Source organism: Macrotis lagotis, chromosome 1 (assembly GCF_037893015.1).
Source record: "Macrotis lagotis isolate mMagLag1 chromosome 1, bilby.v1.9.chrom.fasta, whole genome shotgun sequence".
In the NCBI taxonomy this organism is placed as follows: Eukaryota; Metazoa; Chordata; class Mammalia; order Peramelemorphia; family Peramelidae; genus Macrotis; species Macrotis lagotis.
Genome location: NC_133658.1, coordinates 884128748 through 884148814, shown reverse-complemented (window position 1 = coordinate 884148814; position 20067 = coordinate 884128748). Strand labels below are relative to the sequence as shown.

The window sequence follows — 20067 nt, the reverse complement described above, 5'->3', positions numbered from 1 at the left end:
AGTACCTGAGTTCAAATCCAGTCTCATACACTTAATAATTACCTAGCCATGTGGCCTTGGGCAAGCCACTTAACCCCATTGCCTTGAAAAATCTAAAAAAAAAAAAAAAGACAGTGGAACTAGGTGACTTGTCCATGGTCACACAGATAGAGAATTATTAAGCACCTGAGGTTAGATTTGAACTCAGGTCCTCCTGACTCCAAGGGCCGGTGCTCTATCCACTGTGCCACCTGGCTTCCCCTTCCATAATACTTTGGATGATGATTTTAGTGATGGTGGCTTCTTATTCGGAAGCCCCCACCAAACCTAAGATATTGGAGAGCAAACTACCTGGGATAATCCATTGAACTGTACCTTAGATAATCGCAGTCCATTGACTCTTGGATCCACTAGCTGTGTCGTCCTTGAACTTTCCAGTCCAGCAATTTAGCATGGAAAATGAGCACAGTTAAATAGGTATTTATTGATTGAGGCCTCCTCTAAGTTCAGTTTACTTTTTAAAGCAACTAGGAGGAGTTGATTTAAGGGGAAAGAGGGAGGATTGAATGTTACTTTCTTCACAGTAGAAAAGGACAAACTAATTCAGAAGAATGATATGTCCTCTGCCCATCATGGATCTAAGTGTCCTTGTGATCTTTAATGTTTAGCATCACCTAGTTGCCTTAGGGGGAGACAAGTGTGAAATGTCTCCTCTCAGCTTTAAGGGAGTCATTGTTGTGTGTCAACAGGGAAGGAACTATGGTTTTAAATTGTTGCTTTAATATTATGACTGTATATGGATATGCCAGTTGAGGGCTGGCGTCAGATTTCCCAACAGTGAGAAAGTCAACCAAATTCCTTGGAATTTTAGGATCATCTAACAACCACTAAAGAAATTATTTGAGCTTTTAATTTTTTTTTCTAATTTAGGATTGTGAGGTCAGCCAGAATTATGCCATATGATTTTCTTTTTAATTCCTTGGTACAAGTCAGTTGAAAGGACAGTGATCCATTCCAAAGACATTTCTGGAATTGGTCAAATGGACAAATATACCAATTGTACTCCTGCTAATTTACTGAAGTCAAAGAGGGGTGCTGCATAACTAAAAAATTTCCATTCTCACTCTTTTTTTTTTTTTAGTTTTTGCAAGGCAATGGGGTTAAGTGGCTTGCCCAGGGCCACACAGCTAGGTAATTAGTGTCTGAGACCGCATTTGAACCCAGGTTCTCCTGACTCCAGGGCTGGTGCTCAGGGCTGTGCCACCTAGCCGCCCCATTCTCACTCTTAAGTTGTGAACTGTACCAACTGTACCAGGGAGCATCTGCTAGAGGCAGATGGGTATCACCTTTGAGTTTATTGTTAAATTATCAGTGTGAGTATCCACCCTTCAGAAATCTATAGACAGATCCTACAAATCAAGGCTTGATTTATTTTGTTGTGGTTGTTGAGTGTTGAAACTTAAAAAATGATTTTTTAAAATGTTAATAATTGAGATTAAGCTTGAAATATGTCTTGGGTATATTTTTTTTTCTAGAGAACTCATTGTTAAATATCTAGCAGTTTCTGACTCTAAGTATCTCTCTCCAATACTTCTAATAAGAATCCTACTCAGAGCTCAGGTCCCAGGCCCTTTCTCCCACAGTGATAGAATTTTGGATGCCATTGTAGGCAAATACAGCACATAGACCAAGTTAAAGGAATCTCTGGTTCCACTCTCTTCAACCCAATCTCTCCCTTTTGTGACTTTTTATTTTAGATTATGTCTTTTTTTCTGAGCAGAGGGAGATAATGTTGAGCTAAATATTTCTGGCCTTTGGGTCAGTTTTGTGAGTTGGAGGGGTTAGAGCTCCTGTGTCCTTCAATGGGGGTTGACTAATGGAGGAATTTCCTGTATTGGAGAAGGTGACTGCTGATCAAACCAAGAACTGGATCAATGGTTCAAAATCCTTTGAAGCTTCCTAAGACTGTCCAGCCAGGAACAGTGCCATTTTGACCCAGTAACACCCGCCCCTGTCATAGGAGGGCAGAATGGATATGGTTCTGAACTGAGGGTAGGAAGACTTGAGTTCAAATAATCTTAGACACTAATTAGCTGAATGACCTAAGAAAGTCATTTAATCTCTGCCTGCTTCAGTTTTCTAAATTGTAAACAGGGTTAATAATAATAGTGTCTAGCTTCCAGGGTAGTAGGAGGATCAACTGAGATGTTTGTGAAGTTCTCAGGACATAGTTAAGTGCTTAATAAACATTAATTGCTTCCATCCCTCACACACCAGTGATGACAGTTGTCTTACCCAGACATAGGGCTGTGAAAGCACTGGGGACAACAGTCAAACCCTGGCTCTATCCATTCTGTCCTCCTATGAAGAAACCAGGTGTTACTGAGTCAACATGGCATTGTCCCTGCCTGGATAGTCATAGAAAGTCAAGAACTGTGTCCCAAGAAACTCTTTAAATTTATCAGTTACCTTCATATCTGGGAAAAATTTCCTCACCAAGAGTTCTTTTTACTAATGAAATCACAAATCCTCTTATATTTGCATGGTGATTCCCTAACAAGTCATATCAAATCATTTGCATTCCCAGAGGAAGGATGGCATTTGCAATTATAATAATTCCAAGAAGCAAACATATTCTTATATAAATCCCACTCAAATCAAAGCAACCACAAACCAAATACTATAAAATAAATCAAGAAACCTTAGTCAAATCAATCCTATAACAGATAACTGGTTCAATATTTAAAATTTTTAACTTCACATTCATATATATATATATCATATTTTTATGTTTATAAACCATAAAAATGTGTTAGACAGCATTGGTTCAGAAAACTATCTGAGAGTTTCAGTGAACCATCATTCAATATGAGTCAACAATGTGGTATGGCAGCCAAAAAAGGTTATGGAGTCTTAGGTTTCATTAAGTTTAGAGGCTTAGATTCCAGGAAGAAGGAGGTGATAGCTTCACTATATACTGCCTTCTCAACCATCCTCTGTACAGTGGTCAACCATGCTTCAAGATGCTCACTGACAACTCTTTAAAGTGGAGCAAACAGGAAGAAGTACTGTCTACCCCTCTTACCCATCACATTTCCTCTACAAACATCTAGATAACACATCAGACTAAATTGTGATTGGAAAATCCAAGAAAAAAGTCACAGTGAGTAATTTTTTCTGTCCGAGGCAGTTTAAGCAGACAGACAGGTCTTCAGACACTCAGGGTGGCACTGACCTGGGACCCATATCTACAGAGCATTCTAATACCCAGGAGTTGAAACTGAGTGGGAAAACATCCCAGGAGATCCATGACTTAGTATAGAAAGTTCAAGAATTGATGCCATCTGGCACCTCTGTCACCCACTCCCCAGTTACAGGTCAAAGATCTTAGGGAAGGCTGAGGAGGGGACCTGCACTTTTAGGTAGAAAACAGAAATGTGTTCCATGTACTGAACCCTAACTGGGTTACTAAGCAAGAACAAGTTCATAAGTCAACAATAGCCATGTGACTCTGTCCTCAGGAGCAGAACTGGGACTCAATTCTAGACTCCAGCCCACGTTGAAGCCTGCAGTGGAATAACCAGGGTGGGAATCCCAGTCCAAAGGGGAACCAACAGTTCAGCCCCTCTGAACCTGCAGAGCCTCCCAGAGGGCTAATAGTGGCTGAGTCAGCAGGACTCTACTGGAACTTCCAACTAGGGTACGTCAACAGGCCAAAATCTGGGTCAAGAATTTGACTGAGAGGACTGGGAGCAGATGTCACCCAGGATCACCAATCTTTGGAAGCACTGAAAGCCTAAACACTGCCAGCCCAACCTGTGAAAATTGCAGGATCCAAGAAGACAAAAGTTCAGGGTAAACATCCCCCAAGAAGTATGAACAACCCAGCCCTAACTTAAGAGTCCAAAGTCCAGAAGTCCATAGAAAAATGATCCAACAAAAAGAAGTCCCACCATAAAGAAGTATTATGATGACCAGGAAGCTCAAGATACAAAGCTAGAAAAAGAAAATAAGTCAAAAATATCTTCAAACAAACCCTCAAATGCAACTTGGATACAAACCCAACCAGATTTCTGAAAGAGAGGAAGCAAGAGAATAGATGAAAGGTAAAAAGAAGAAAATTTAGACTTGATGTCAGGAAAACCTTTCTAAACCTTAGAACTGCCATAGAAAAGTAGAGCAGGTTGCCTTAGAAGGTCACAAGTTTTCCTTCCTTGGTGGTCTTCAAGGGAAAATAGGAGGGTCACTGTTCAGGAACACTACATTAGGGATTGCTTTTGTAATTGGATTGTACTAGATAATCACCAAAGTACCTTTCAATTGTCAGATTCTGTGTTTTGGTGATTCTTTGAAATGTCCAGTACTCAACAGGGACCAATCCAGTTGGTGATATGGGACTGGAACTCAAGAGAGAGAGATTGTTTATGATCAGGAAGTCATTGACATAGAGATAATAATTGAACCCATGGGAACTGATGAAGTTTCCAATAAAGAGAGTGTAGAGAAGAAAAGAGTAAACCATTTTTAAGAGAGAGAAAGTTAAAAACTAAGGTCATCCTGTAAAAGGGGATACATCAGACTAATCTTTATTTTTTGGTTTTTGCAAGGCAATAGGGTTAAATGATTTGCCCAAGGTCACACAGCTAGGTAATTATTAAGTGTCAGAGGTCATATTTGAACTCAGATCCTCCTAACTCCAGGGCTAGTGTTCTATTCACTGCACCACCTAGCTGCCCCTATTAGTCTAATCTTGAATGAATACAGGTATTATTCTTTTTTAAAATTTATTTATTTAGTATTTTATTTTCTATCAATTACATGTGAAAACAATTTTTAGAATATTTTTGAAACCTTTGAGTTCCAAATTCTCTCCCTTCTTCCCTGCCCCTCCCCACTAAAAAAACAAGCAATTTTATATAAGTTATAAATGTGTAGTCATGCAGAACATTTTCATGATAGGAAGAAAAGGATTCTAAGAGAAAGAGATGAAGAGGGAGCACAATCTAGACATGGAAAATAGACTGTACAAACATAGAAGGGCAGAGGAGCAGCTAAGTGGCACTTCCAGTAGCCCTGGAAGCAAGAAGATTCATCTTTCTGAGTTCAAATCTGGTCTCAGACACTTGTTTGTGCCTTGGGCAAGTCACTTAACTCCATTGCCTCAAAAAAAAAAAAAGCAAAGCAAAAATATTGGGACTGGAGATGGAATATTCAATACATAAATCTTAAGGAAGAGGGAAAATAGGCCCCCCTCAAATTATTCATACACTATAATTCATTTATTATCAATTATTGATATAGCTATGATTAAATGTCTTATGCAAATGGACAATTTGAACTGGAATATAAAGTCTTTGAATTAATTTAGAGATAAGATTAGAAAAAAGCAAGCTCAGTCTTTCCAGTGGTTTCCAGGGTCTCACACTTGACCAGTATCAGATTCCAGACCTCTACTCCCATTCTCCAACATTCCAGGGGGTTGCTTTGTCTCTAAAGAATAGACAGTTCTTCCTTCTGTCCAAGGTAGATAGCCAAGGCATCTATCCAGTTGCCTTTTGCAGTTGGGGAAAGTACAAACAACCTGGTTTGGGGGGGGGGGTGATGTGTGTGCCAGCTGTCCTAAAATCATCTTTATTTGGAGAAAGGGGAGGAGAGACCCCCAGGCTTCTGATTGTAGAAAATGACCCCTCCTCTCCCCCAGCTCCCAATACCTCAGAAGAATTGACTCATTTGGTAGCTTCCTATTTTAACTAAGTATCTTTGATAGTAGGTGCTAAAATCAGATGGTTTTTTGTTTCACATTCTGCACATTCAAGTGGAGGAATGAATGAAAATGTTAACTCCTAGAGTAAATATATAGTTAGTCTTGAAAAGGATGGAAAAAAGCCTTGAAAATACCCTGCTCCAAAATAATTCTCAAACCATCATGTTGGAAGGACCCTTGGGGAGTGAGCTAATCTAACTCCTTTATTGTTCCTAGATAGGAACAGGTTGGAAAAGGGGGAAATGACTTAATCAAGCGAATACATGGGGAAGGTTATTTAACTCTTGTTGTCACTGAGACTCCGTTGAAGTAGAATTAACTGGTACCCAAATCTCACTACTACTGCCCAAACTACAGACTGACTTGGAAGGTCATATCTTACCCCTTATTTTAAAAAGGAACTAACAATAAATAATGATGGCATTTTTAAGTGCATTAAAGTTGTAGTGAAAATATGCTTTAATACTTACTTTAATAAGACAATAGGAATGTTTGTCAACTTAGCATGACGAATTCTATCTTTTTTTAGTTCAGTCATTGCAGTCTCGTTTGACCCCATTTGGGGTTTTCTTGGCAGAGATTCTGGAGTCACTTGCCATTTCCTTCTCCATCTCCTTTTACACATAAAGAAACTTAAGCAGAGAAAATAAAGTGACTACCCACGTTCACACACCTATGTGTGGGATAAAAATAAAAAGCCATTTAAAAAAATATAGAGACTCCTCTGAGCAAAAACAAAAGTATATTTTGGCTTTTCTCGAGAAAAAGACACACTCCAAGTCTCACAAAGGTAGTGAAGATCAAGGAGCTGCCCCGAATTGACAGTCAAGCAAGATTATATGGCCTAACATGAGCCCTTCCTCCTCCCTGTCATCCCTCTGTTAACTCATTAGTTAGTCTTCAGAGGTACATTCTACTTGTGAAAATCTATCCCAGCAACAAAGAAAAGAATGGAATATGAAATATTTTTCATAAAATATTACCTCACCAACCAGATGGTGAGGATAACCTTCAGGATTATAACTATCTCATTAAAGTAATGTAACTTGTCTTGGAATGCAAGGTCTAGAAACAGTCTACTTATCATCAAACAAGGGGAGTCTTATGAACTCCCTTGGAATGCAAGGTTTTTCTCATGGGAACAGTCTACTGTTCTCTCAGTTAAGATAGTTTTATCATCAAATAGGTGACTAACTAAAAATGCAAGGTCTCTCTGGAAATAGTCCACTGTTCCCCCCACCAACAGAATCAGGAGGGTGCCTGGCTTAGAATGCAAGGTCTCTCTCTCCCTCTTTCTTCTAAGAATAGTCTAAGAGTGATAGTTTATCATTGCTTAATGGTTTTCAAGTCCTGAGAGGACTTCACTAGGAATATTAACTCTTAAGAGGGAATATTCCACTCACCTAGCAAGTATCTGAGGCCAAATTTGAACTCACAGGCATATACATGTATGTACACACATATGTATACATGTACATGTACATATACATATACATATTTATGTAGTTGCTATTTTTTTGTGGTGGCAAAGACATGTAAATTAAGAGGGTACTTGTTAATTGGGAATGTATGACCAGGTTATGATACATGAATATAATGGAAGACTATTATAAGAACACTATCATAAGACCTGGAATTAGGATGGCCTGAGTTCAAATCCAGCCTCATTTCAAATCATTTCACCCTTTTTACCTCAGTTTCTTCATCTGTCAAATGAGCTGGAGAAAGAAGTAACAAACTACTCCAGCATCTTTGCCAAGAAAACCCCAAGAGGGATCACACCACTGAACAGTAACATCAAGAAATGATGAAGTCGATGATTTCAGGGAACTTTGGGAAGACTGGTATGCAAAGTAAAGGAAGTACAACCAGATAACAATTTATATAATGATAAGATGATGCAAGGACAATTTAGAAAAACTTAAAAATGCATTTTAATGATTCTCTATTTTCCAGAAGACTAATGAAAAAATGACACTCATTTCTTAACTGACAGATGATGGACTTAAGTTGCAAAATGATGCATACATGACTAAAATGTTAATTTATTTTGTTGGTGCATATTTTTGCAAGAATTTTGTTGTTTTTTTCAATTAGTCATGGAAAGGCAAGAAAATTAATCTTTGTTGATAAAAAAAAGGAAAATGAAATTAAAGTTTTGTTTTCCCCCCCTATCTCCAACTAGAATCTAGGTTGAGAGTGAATCAACCTTCCCTGTAAGGGGAGGAGGGAGGGACATTCAAAGAGGGACACAGCAAATGGCAGATAGGGACTCTCTAAGCATTGAGACAAGTAGAGCGTTGTCTTCATATGTGAATGCTCAGTTTCCTCATAATTCTGGAACTTTCCTTTCCCTGGAAGCATTGCTTTCTTTTGCTTAAACTTCCCTTTGGAGGGTGGGAAGCTTGCATTCACCTGGAAAGCTGGTCCATCCCTCCACCCTCTTAGCTGCTTATCCTGACCTATAAGACCAAAGACCTGCATCTGTCATAGGCCCTTTTCTTCTACCCCAAGGAAGGTGAAAATTAACAACTGATTGAAAGAGAGATGACCTGAGGAGCAAGTCAATAGTTACTCATATTACACTAACTCAGTTCCTTTGTTAATAGATGGATTTGGAAATAGGAAGAACTCAGTTCAAATCTTGCTTCAGACACTTATTAGTCATGTGAGACTGGACATTTCACTTCTCCTGACTGTCTCAGTTTCCTCAACTATAAAATGAAGATTAAAAACAGCAACTACCTTCTAGGGTGATTGTGAGGACCAAAATGAAATAACACAAGTACAGGGCTTTGTGGACCTTTGTAATTTGCAATGTATTCCATATGAGGAAACACGAATTAGACTTATGCTTCTCAGTGTAGGCTAAAAAACTTTGTAGGTCAAAATATGTAAAACTTTATAGGTCAAAATATGTAAGCAATTCAAACATCAGTACCATCTACCAACTACCAACTTGAGTCTTAGATGCTCCCATAAGTTTATTTTCTGGAGAATTAAGGACAGCACCAGGTAGGTGTTTCCCATCAACTCTGGCCTCATTCCATTGATAAATTGATCAACACTGGCCTTGAGAAACTTCAAGTTGGAGAATCAAAGATGCCCCATTTCCCATTTAGGAACAGGGATCTAATGACTGGAATCTTGCCAGGTACCTTATAATTCTAGCCATAGGAGTGGTAGTTTACCATATGAATTCCTTACTGATAATGTTTTTACTGTTTTTTCATTGGTGGTCTGTCTTATCAGAGGGGCCACATGTGTTTATCACTTTTTAAAGAATATGTTATGTACCTTGCCAACTATATCACACTACACTAGTGCTTGTCTTTTTTGTTGAAGAACAACTTACAGAAAAACCAACTTGCTTCAAACAGCTCAATTCTAAAATAAAGGTATAAAAGAAGATGTGGGACAATTTGGTGTCAAAGTAGATAGAGTCAGGTATGTACAGGTATGTGTGTGTGTGTGTATGTTTGTGTATGTGTAGATGTGGGTGTGGATGTGGATGTGGATGTGTATATGTTTATATCACATCTGAGTCCTTTTTCGACTTCTCTTGATCTTTTTTGAGTTGTTTGTCTTTAGTTTTCAAAGCGGACCAAGAGCATCAAGGGCTGGTGTCTAGTCTTGTTAGTGAATCAGATTGAAGTGAGGCAGAGTTGCACTCACTCTCTCTTCCAGAGTCATAGAAGTTCAGCGGCAGAATAACAGTCAGGACAACTGGCAATAGCCCAGGATGCAGTGGACAGCCTTGGCACCTTCAATGTCTGACCAAGTTCTAAGTGTTCCACAGCACCTGCTTCATTCAGCCACCTTCATGGCCACTGGAACAACTTGTTCTCATTCACCCATTCTGCTGGGGGAAGTATTCAGATGCTTGGGGTAGACCCCCCAGTTCACTAATGGGTTCTTTTTCAATTACACTAAACCTGGTTTCAGCCTGTTTGCTGAGGTGGTTATCAGGATATGGCTCCTGTTCATGATACAGCTTCTTAGAGCCACAGGTGAGAGTTAGGTAGCAGATGGTCACCAAAGGAGAATGAACAGCCCTGAAAAAGACACGTCAAGCTCTCACATCAAAGGTGCTAGTCCTCTCTGAATATCCATCTCATCCACCTCTCTTTTTGGAATAGAGATATCACTAGGTCAAAGGGTATGCACAGTTTAGAAACTTTGAGGGCATAGTTCCAAATTACTTTCCCAGAATGACTAAACTAACTCACAGCTCCACAAACAATATATTCATGTGCCTATTTTCCCATAGCCCTTCCAAGATCTGTCATTTTTCCTTTGTTGTCCTCTTTGTCAATCTTAGGCATGTGAGGTGAAGCCTCAGTTGCTGCAATTTGCATTTCTCTAACTATTAGTAATTTGGAGCCTTTCTAATATAGTTATTGATAATTTCTTGTTTATATAGTTGTTGTAATTTCTTCCCTTGAGAATTGCCTGTTTATATTCTTTGACCATTTATCATTTGGGGAATGACTCATTCAGTTCCTTATATATCTTGTACATGAGACCCTGGTCAGAGAAACTTGCTGCAAAGCCATTCCCACCCCACCCCCAGACAAATGTTTCTTCTAATTTTAGCTACATTGGTTTTGTTTTCCAGAAACTTTGAATTTTATATAATCCGGTGTCTCATTTTATCTTATATGATCAAGAGTGCAAAATTTCTAAAAGTCTGGGTCCTCCAGCATTAAGGCTGAAAGAGGAATTTATCTAGATCCTCCCTTAGGGACCAAGATGTTAGTTTCCTTCTCTTTTTTCCTTCTCCTTTCCCATTTCATATTCCTTTCCTGAGGGATCCCTTGGTAGGTTGATCATAGAAAGAGAAGACTGTGCCCTTCTCAGCCTGTGCCTTCTTTATTAAGAAGCAACCCTTAGGTCAACATGGAGGAGACAGGCTTGCTGAACTAGGGTCCCAACACCTTCAGTTAAGGTAGCCCTCTCCACAGCCTAGGTGGGACCAGAGCTTAGGTCCCAATAAGACTATCAGTGCTAGAGACACCCTAAAGGCATTTAGATGTTCCCCAGGAGCCTATTCCTATCTCCCTTCTCTCTTTCCCACCAGGTGACAGCTCCACCTCACCAGTTCCCCCTTTCCCAAAATCACCCTTCTTCCTCAAAGTACAATTCCTACAATAGGCTCTTTAAATGTCTTCTTGTGGAAAAATTTCACAGCCTTTGGGGGCAAAGCTCTAATCTCCCTGCCCTAGTTACCTTTCAGTTAATCAGTAGCACAAATTGGTATCTTTGCCACATCAGATTGGCTGCAAGGAAAGGTGTAGAGGCAGAGACCAGCATATCTTGCTTAGAAAGCTAGTGGATGAGATGCAATGTAAAGGGGACAATGGGAAGGAGCAAGATAAGACAGGAAAATAAGGGCTAGATTGAGTACCAGGCTAGAGTTTGGACTTTATTCTGTCACCTCTGGGAAAAGTCTCAGAGGAGGATAAAAAAGGCTTGATTGGAGGGAAAGAGAGATTGGAAGTGGGAAGTCAATGAATAGAGAACTATAATCAATCATCATTAGTCAATCAAAGCAGCAGGGGAGTCAAGATCTGGATTTAAATTCAGCTTCATTTCCTAACTATGTGACCCTGCATAAGTCACTTAATGTTGGCCTACATTTCCTCAATTATATAGCAGTGATAATAGTCGTACTTACCTCCCAGGGTTGTTGTGAAGACCAAATGAGAAGATATATGAGAAACGCTGTGTCTGGCCCAAATTGGGCATCCTTTCAATCCACAAGCCTTCAGTAAGCACACTGTTTTTGTTTTTATTGCATTGTTCGGTCACTCTTCCTCATACCATTTTGGAGCTTTCTTGGCAGAGGTACTAGAATGATTTGCCATTTCCTCTCCAAATGAGTTCACAGAGTCAGTTACGACTGAAAAAATAGCCTAAAAACAACAACAAAAATAACAACATAATTTAACATGCTTTTTTTGTCCTTTGCCTTAAATGGAAAGAAGAATGGAAAGAAATAGTTAATAAGTGCCCACAATATGCCAATCACTTGTATTAAGTGCTTTCCAAATATTATCTTATTTAATCAATTATTATATTACTATAATTATAATTTAAACATTTAATTATTGAATTGAGATTGTTTATCAAAATTATAATAAATTATTACAACTAATAGTCATAATAATTATTTAATTATTGATATTTAATTATAGTATCATATTATATTAAATATTCTTATTTAATTTGAAAACTTTCTTGAAGAGACAATGGCCTCCTTCTACTTTGGCACTATCTTGGTGGGGGGGGAGGATCTTCAAAAGTCTTCATGGGCTTCACTCTCAAGCAACATTTTTTTTTAAGTTTTTGCAAGGCAAATGGGGTTAAGTGGCTTGCCCAAGGCCACACAGCTAGGTAATTATATTAAGTGTCTGAGACCAGATTTGAACCCAGGTACTCCTGACTCCAGGGCTAGGTGCTTTCTCCACAACACCACCTAGCCACCCCTCAAGCAACATTTTAAAGAAAACAAGATATTCTAAGAAATGGAAGAAGGAAGAGATATGTTCCAGCCATGGGGATGGATAGCTAGGCCAAAGAGGGAAAATTGCTGTTCAGTAAATTTTCAGTTTCATCCTACTCTTCATGACTCCATTTAGGATTTTCTTGGCAAAGATGCTAGAGTGGTTTGCTATTTCCTTCTCTACCTCATTTTACAGATGAGGAAATTGAGGCAAACAGGGTGACATGACTTGGCCAGGATCACAATACTAGGAAATGTCTGGGGTTAGATTTGAACTCAGGTCTTCCTAACTCCAGGCCTGGTGCTCCACCCACTATCCTACCTAGCTGTCTTTAGGAGGCAAAATGGAGGTAACTTATTTGAGGAAAAGCTAGAAGGACAGCTTGCCTAGACCATGAAGTTCAGAAATGTAATAGTAAATAAGGGAATAAAACACTAACAAGACTAAGTGGCTTCTCCCCAGGTCTCAACCCAAAGGTTAGCCACAGCATTGCACTCCAAGGAGAAAGGGGAGGGGAGAGATGAGGGGGAAAAGGTTTGGAGCTGGGGGTGGCAGAATAACATCTGAGCTTTGCCAAAGGTTTTAAGAGCAAGATGGAAGGGCTTGTTTATTTTTTAACCTCAAGGCAATCAGAATAGGAAAATAACATGGCTAAACTTAATTACTATAACATTGTTAATCTAATCACTAATATCAATTCCAGGCAAGAAATAGAATAATGGGGAGAAATGGATTTAGAGTTGGAAGATCTATATTCAAATCTTGGTTTGGGCAAGTAATTTCCCTTATTTGACCTTAGGTTCCTCTTCTGTCAAAACACAAAAAGATGGTATCAAAAATCTCTTCCATCAGTCAATCAGAGAGTAGTTGTTAAGTCCCTACCTATTATGTGCTCCTGACTCTAAACACTGTAATGCTAGGATAAAGAATTTAGCTGGGCCTAGGGATATGAGAGCAGAAAGGAGTGGGCAGAAGGGATAGATGAGGAAGAGCTTGAGGAGAACGGAAAGAGACGTAAGAGTCAACGATGACACTTATTCTGAACCTGAAAAATGGGAGAAAGGTGGTCAGAGATAGAAGTGATGTTTATATCTGAGTAATACGGAAATATATGTAACACAATTATACATGTATGACCTATATCAGATGACTTACTATCCTAGGGTGGGGATAGGATGGGGGAGGATGAGGAGAAAACATTACGAAAATGAATGTTGAAACTACCTTTGCATGCCATTGGAAAAAAATAAAATTCAAGAAAAGAATTTTAAAAATGAATGTTAAAATGATCTTTAGATTGAATTGGAAAATAAATAGAGAAGTTTAAAAAGAAGAAGTGACATCTGTAGAGGAAACACAAATAACATAGTTGATGCTTTCTATATAGCAAGCACCTTAATTTAGACTCAGGACAACATGAAATAGGTGTTAATCATTAACCCCATTTTAGAGATGAAGAAACTGGTCCAAGGTCACCCAGCTAGGAAGTATTTGAGATAGGATTTGGTCTTCTTGACCACTAGGTCAAGCAGTTCTCTGTCCTCTATACTACATTTCCTCTCACACCTTGATTTGGAAAGCTGGGAATAGTGAAAGATTCATGTCCTGGACCCATAACTTGGTCCAATATCTCAGGAAAACCACTAGCATGCCTTAATTTCCCCATCTGTAAAATTGGAAATATTTCTATATGCCCTATGATCTTCATAGGTCAGAGGGTGACTGAGAGAGGAAATGAGATAAAATCACAAATTTAGAGCTGGAAAAGAGTCCGAGAGGAGCATCATGTCCAAAGCCTTCATTTTACACATGAGAGACCAGTCCAGAGAGTTTAAGTGATTTGCCTGAGGTCACACAGGTAGTTAAGTGGCAAGGGTCAGAATTTGAACTCAAGTCTTAGTAATTCCAAGTTCAATGTTCTTGTCTCTGTATCATGTTGCCTTCCCAGAAAATTTACATGAAAGAAAAGTAAAAAAACATCACACTACTCCTGATCTCATCCCAAGTCTCCCAACCCCCTACATTGTTCCTCCCCCAAAGTATCCAAGTGGCACATATAGAGTTTAATGAGTTTTCAATTTTTTAAGGTTCTATTGATGTCTTTTTAAATTCTATTTTATCACCTGGTTCCTCATTCCACTTCTGCCACCAACTTATTGAATGACCTTGAATAAGGCACTTTGGTTCCCTGGGCCTCAATTTCCCCATCTGTAAAATGAGTGGAAGGAAGATAGGATATTATCTATTTTTCATATCCCAAAGTTCTACATATAAAAAATGAAATACTGCAGTTCTCCCTCTGCTTAACCTAATAATGCCACATTACTAGGAACATTGAGGGCTGTTGACTTCATGGCTATTCAGGCTTGCCTCACAGGTCTTACACCTATCTTGCTGATAGAATAAGCCAGTTTGCTATCCCAGAACTTTGCTCTTAAGCAAGATCCTATTTGTTCAACAGTGTTATGTACAAGAAACTGAAGACTGTTGCCATTTTGCCATTTTAAAAATTCCATCAAGCATACTTGATATTACCTAGAAAAAATCAGCCATTGGATTTTTTGGTTTTCCTTTTACGTCTACAATGCACTTTTTTTAAAAAAAAATACCTATTTTTAAACTTCTCTTGGCCAGCTCCCTGCTTCAAAGCAGCAAAAAGTCTCAGGAGACACAGATAGACTTTCAAAGTATATTCAAAACTGCTTATCAGGTGAATTCCTCACTTTGGCCAAATTGAATTTCTATCAGATTTCCCAAAAAAAGGAACCTGGCTTTAAAGTCAGAAAAGCTCATATTATGAGACTTTGAAGGATGTGTCCTCTATTCCCTTCAGGAATGTAAAATAAAAAAACCTCATTCCTATCCTACCAGAACACTTGTCTACCTCCCATATATCTGACACTGAGAGACTGCCCAGAGTGTTGGGGCTTGCTGTAGACTTTTGACATTGTATGGGCTCTAGTGGAGCACTTCAGATGTCTTTTGGTTAGACAGTTAGCTGGTACAGTGGATAGAGTACTGGCCTTGGAGCCAGGAGTATCTGAGTTTGAATCCTGTCTCACTTGATACTTACTAGTTGTGTGACCTTGGGCAAGTCACTTAACCCTAATTGCCTCACATCCAGGGTCAGCCTATCATCCTGATTCATATCTGGCCACTGAACCAAATGGTTCCAAGTTGGTGACTTGGAACAGCACCCCTCACTCAAATCCAATTAATGTGCTAGTCATGGCATCACCTCCCTGGTATTATGGTAATCTTTGAGAACCAAGGACAAAAACATCGTCATCATAACATGCCCTTTGATTAACCTTTCTTCTTCCTATTTCCTGTCTCCCAAATGAGATGTTTGTCAAGTGCTTAACACCATCTCTGACCATAGTAGGCACATAATAAATATTTCTTCCCTTCCCCACTCAGACCAGTTTATCTTTTTTTTTTTCAGATCATTTCTCTGGAGAGACACATAGTCGATCTGATCTTCATAGCAATACAGACAAGAAATGATGGAATGGCAAGCATGGACTTTTAAAGACATTGCATCCAGACCCTCTAGTTTTACAGAGCAGAAAACTGAGCCTGGAGAAGATTAATTGACAAGGTAGGGAACCTCAGAAGGAACTTGGCTTTAAAGACAGAAAAACTCATATTATGAGACTTTGAAGGATGGATGTGTCAAAAGTGAGATTTAAATCCATTTCCTCAGACTCTTCTGTCCCACACAAAGGAGAATAGTTAAAAATATATGATTAGAAAAGAATGTGGTCCAGTCAAGAGTGAGGGATAACCAAGAGACAACTGGCTCTGCTTTGACATCAATGCAATATCAAAAGTGCCTGGCACCTAGTAAGCAAATAATTGCTTTATCTTTAAAAATTAAAGAGGACTTTTTTTAATTTTTTAGGTTTTTGCAAGGCAGTGGGGTAAAGTGACTTGCCCAAGGCCACAGAGCTAGTTAATTATTAAGTGTCTGAGGTCAAATTTGAACTCAGGTCCTCCTGACTCCAGGGCTGGTGCTCTATCCACTGCACCACCTAGCTGCCCCTGAAGAGGACTTTCTAATACATTGAGTGGCTCCACAGGTGAAATTATGGCAGGACATACTAGTAGAATGTATCTCCTATAAAATGTAACTTCCCTGAGGGCAGGAGTATCTGACACATAGTAGGTGTTCAGGAAAAGTTTGTTGATTGACATAGATGTATATCATATAGGCTGGGCAGGCATGAATAGCCTGTGCTTTCATCACTAGATAGGCTTCCCACATTGAAGAGCTCATTGGACTGGCTTCTAACAACATCCTTGGAATATACAATCCCTCATTTTGTAACATTGCAGGCCTCCTATTTTGTTTCCTACCATGCATCTTTCCATTTCCCTTTGGGTCACCTAGAACTAATCCAGAGCTTGTGGCTGGAGTAGAGTTGGCATTCAATCCATGTTTATTTACTGACTGACTGCTTTCTACATTCCATGATTCTCAGCCAGAAAAATTCCGGATGAACAGATTAACCTTCGATGACCTTTTCGGCTCTTCATTGATGAGCTACATTCACAGAAATGTGTCCATTGGACATTAAGAATCCTCCACGATGATCACTAGGAAACCCTTAATGAAGGAAAGCGAAAACACTTATTATCAGAAACATCAACTTGAAATGGAGTTCAAAATCTACTAGTCTGGACACTGAGAAATGACCTTCTATGGAAAGTACCTTTGTTCTCAGGAATTACTAGGGCTTCATGTACAGAACCAAGCAACTGTTTTGGAAAAGCTGGTTCCCTCCTCATGGAGGAATGCCCTCCCTGCTAATGAATGCCCTTGATGGTGTCCTGAGAATAACATGGTCCTTTATTTAAGGATGGGGGGGGGGAGGGTTGGATGCTGTATCCTCATTAGGAGTTGGGCCAGGCAAATAACAGCTCCATTTGGTAAAGAAAAGCAGAGGGGGGAGAAAACACTGGCAAAGTAACAACAATCTGTACTTTAGCCAAGACCTATTATACCTGCCTGTAACAACTCAGTTTAAAACATAGCAAAATTGCTACTCTGAACAGGAAGGAGCTTTGAACAGGATTCAAAGTATTCCTCCTGCCAGAGACCCCAGTGACTGGCCTTTTTATTTTTGCAAAACTGGGATGCTCCTTAGGCATTTTCTACAAGTGAATTCAATTCAAGCCAGAGTCCCAGGGAGAGAATGTTCTTCACCAGCCAATGAGCACCAACAACTCTCAGCCCTCTGTTCCTGCCTTGCAGGCAGCTCCTGATGGGAAGATACAGAAAAACAAGGAAATAAAAGAAAGGCTGGAGGAAACTTTACAGAGACCTGCCAACTCATAGTTGGTCTTAGGAGAGGCAGAAGAAAGGAAAAGCAATACCTTCCTGGGAGTCTTTTGTAACCTCTGCTATTTGGAACATTCTAAATGGGCCAATGGAGGTACAAACAACAAGGTGGCCTACCTCCAACCGTGTTCCATTTTTGGATAAAAGTATGCAGGTACCTCCTCAAGGATTTAGACCTGATCAGAGAGCTAATTACATTAGCTCATTTACAGATCTGGAGAATTAGGCCCAAAGAGATTTACATAGGTAGTTAGCAGATTTTAGTCTCCAAATACACTGTTCATTTCACTCTGCCAGGCTTCAAAGGACCTGTCTCTTACACAAGACCTTTCTGCTTCTCTCCCTCCACTCCAGTTTTTAGCACTCTCTTCCTCTTTAAATGCCTTTATATGCTTTGGATCTTTTCTTTTTCATTTTAGATAACATCTAAAAACTTACTTTCTTTTTTTTCTGTTAATTGTATTTTTTTCCTACATATAAAGCTAGTTTTCAACATTCATGTTTATAAGAATTTGAATTCCAGTTTTTTTCCTCCCTTCCTCCTTTCCCTCTACCCTCCCCAAGACATAAATTATCTGACTTTTTATTTGTTTCCCCCCTTCCCCAACAAATGATTTATCTACTCCTCTCCTCTTTTAGAATGTAATCTCCTTGAGGATTAGGGCTATTCAGTTTTTGTATTTCTATCTCTATGATCTAGATGTAAACACATACAAGGGGAGTTTCTCTGGAGTAGGGACTCTGTGAACTTAGATCTTATTTTCTCTAACTTTTTTTTTTTTTTAGGTTTTTGCAAGGCAAATGGGGTTAAGTGGCTTGGCCAAGGCCACACAGCTATGTAATTATGAAGTGTTTGAGACCGGATTTGAACCTAGGTACTCCTGACTCCAGGCCGGTGCTTTATCCACTGTGCCACCTAGTCGTCCCATATTTTCTCTAACTTTTAACTAAAATATACCATTTCTTTCAACTACTTAAAGTCTGATTCTAAGATGAGGTCTCTCCTTATCTTCCTCCATCCTTCCTTCCCTCTCTTCTTTCCTCTTTCTCCCTCTATCCCTCTCACCTTTCCTTTACTCCCCTATCCCACTCTCCCTCCCTTCTTCCCTTACCTTTCCTTCCTTCCTTCTTTCTCTCCTTCCTTTCCTCCTTCCTTCCCTCCTTCTCTCCTTCCCTACTTCCTTCCTTATTTCACTGGCTCTCCCTTGTGTCTCCTCATCTACACCTTCTAACTCCCTTCAAGACTCAATTGCCATGCCATCTTCTACAAAAATTCTTTCTTTGTACTCCTTTTCTTTTAGAATAACCCCCATTGACAATTTTAGTGTATCCGTGATGGAGAATATCATCTGTATCCAAAGAAAGAATTGTGGAGTTTAAACAAAGACCAAAGACTATTACCTTTAATTTTTTTTTTAAAAAAAGACATCTTAGGGGTGGCTAGGTGGCACAGTGGATAGAGCGCCGGCCTTGGAGTCAGGAGTATCTGGGTTCAAATCTGGCCTCAGACACTTAATAATAATTACCTAGCTGCGTGGCCTTGAGCAAGCCACTTAACCCCATTTGCCTTGCAAAAACCAAAAAAAAAAAAGTTATCTTATTATGTAATTTTGTTTCTCTTATATTTTATTTTCTCCTCAAGGATATGATTTCTCTCTCAACACATTCAATTTTGAGCATGGAACAATGTAAAGACTATCATATTGCCTTCTGTGGGAGGTGGGGGAAGGGAATCAAGGGGAAAAATTGTAAAATTCAAAGAACAATAAAAAATGACAAAAAAAATAACTCCCATTTATCCTTATTTCCCTGTTATCTCCTCCTTAGATAGACTGAGAGAAAGAACTGGTTTTTTTGTTCTGTCTTGTTTTACCTATCTTTGTATCTGACATATTATTAATAGGACCTTAATAAATGCTGATTGCCTAACTGATTGACTATAGGGCCTATTGGGATGAGATCTCAGACAGTTGCTCTTCCAGAGTCTATCAACTGGTGATGTTTTGAAGTTGAATTTTGAGGACTGTGTTTTCTGAAGGACTTCCATGAGGAAGAAACTAGAGATTGTGAGAACTAACCATATTCCTGTTACCCATCATACTGAGAGGAAGGAATGAAGGTCATTCAGAGCCCTCCAATTCTAGCTTCGAGTTTCTCTCTGAACCCCAGGTCCAGGGCTATGCACTAAGGAGCAAAAATGATGCAGGACCTGGAGAACTCATAAGTGCATATTGGTGAGATTGTAGATTAACTAGAGGGAATTGTATTTCTATTTTAAAGAGGCTGGTTTGATCCTCATATTTCCATTAAACTGATAGATTATTTCATCATCCATCAATTTAACAGAGATATGAATCTAGAATTATACAATAGGCAGTGTCAGCGACTTCAACCTCAAGAGTTCCGGTATGATGGCTTTTAGAGAAAGAAAAGGAGTTCCTAAACAAGGCTCTTCTTGAAGAAAGAATAGGATT

The 20067-nt window shown here is 39.2% G+C and overlaps 1 long non-coding RNA gene across 1 annotated transcript; it reads left to right on the top strand.

Annotated features, from left to right (window-relative positions):
- The first annotated feature begins 9019 nt into the window (after positions 1-9019).
- LOC141509183 (uncharacterized) lies at positions 9020-19342 on the top strand. The gene is made up of 3 exons (XR_012474598.1): positions 9020-9190; positions 15695-15850; positions 16734-19342. It is a non-coding gene; the product is annotated as an uncharacterized LOC141509183 (long non-coding RNA).
- Positions 19343-20067: the final 725 nt, after the last annotated feature.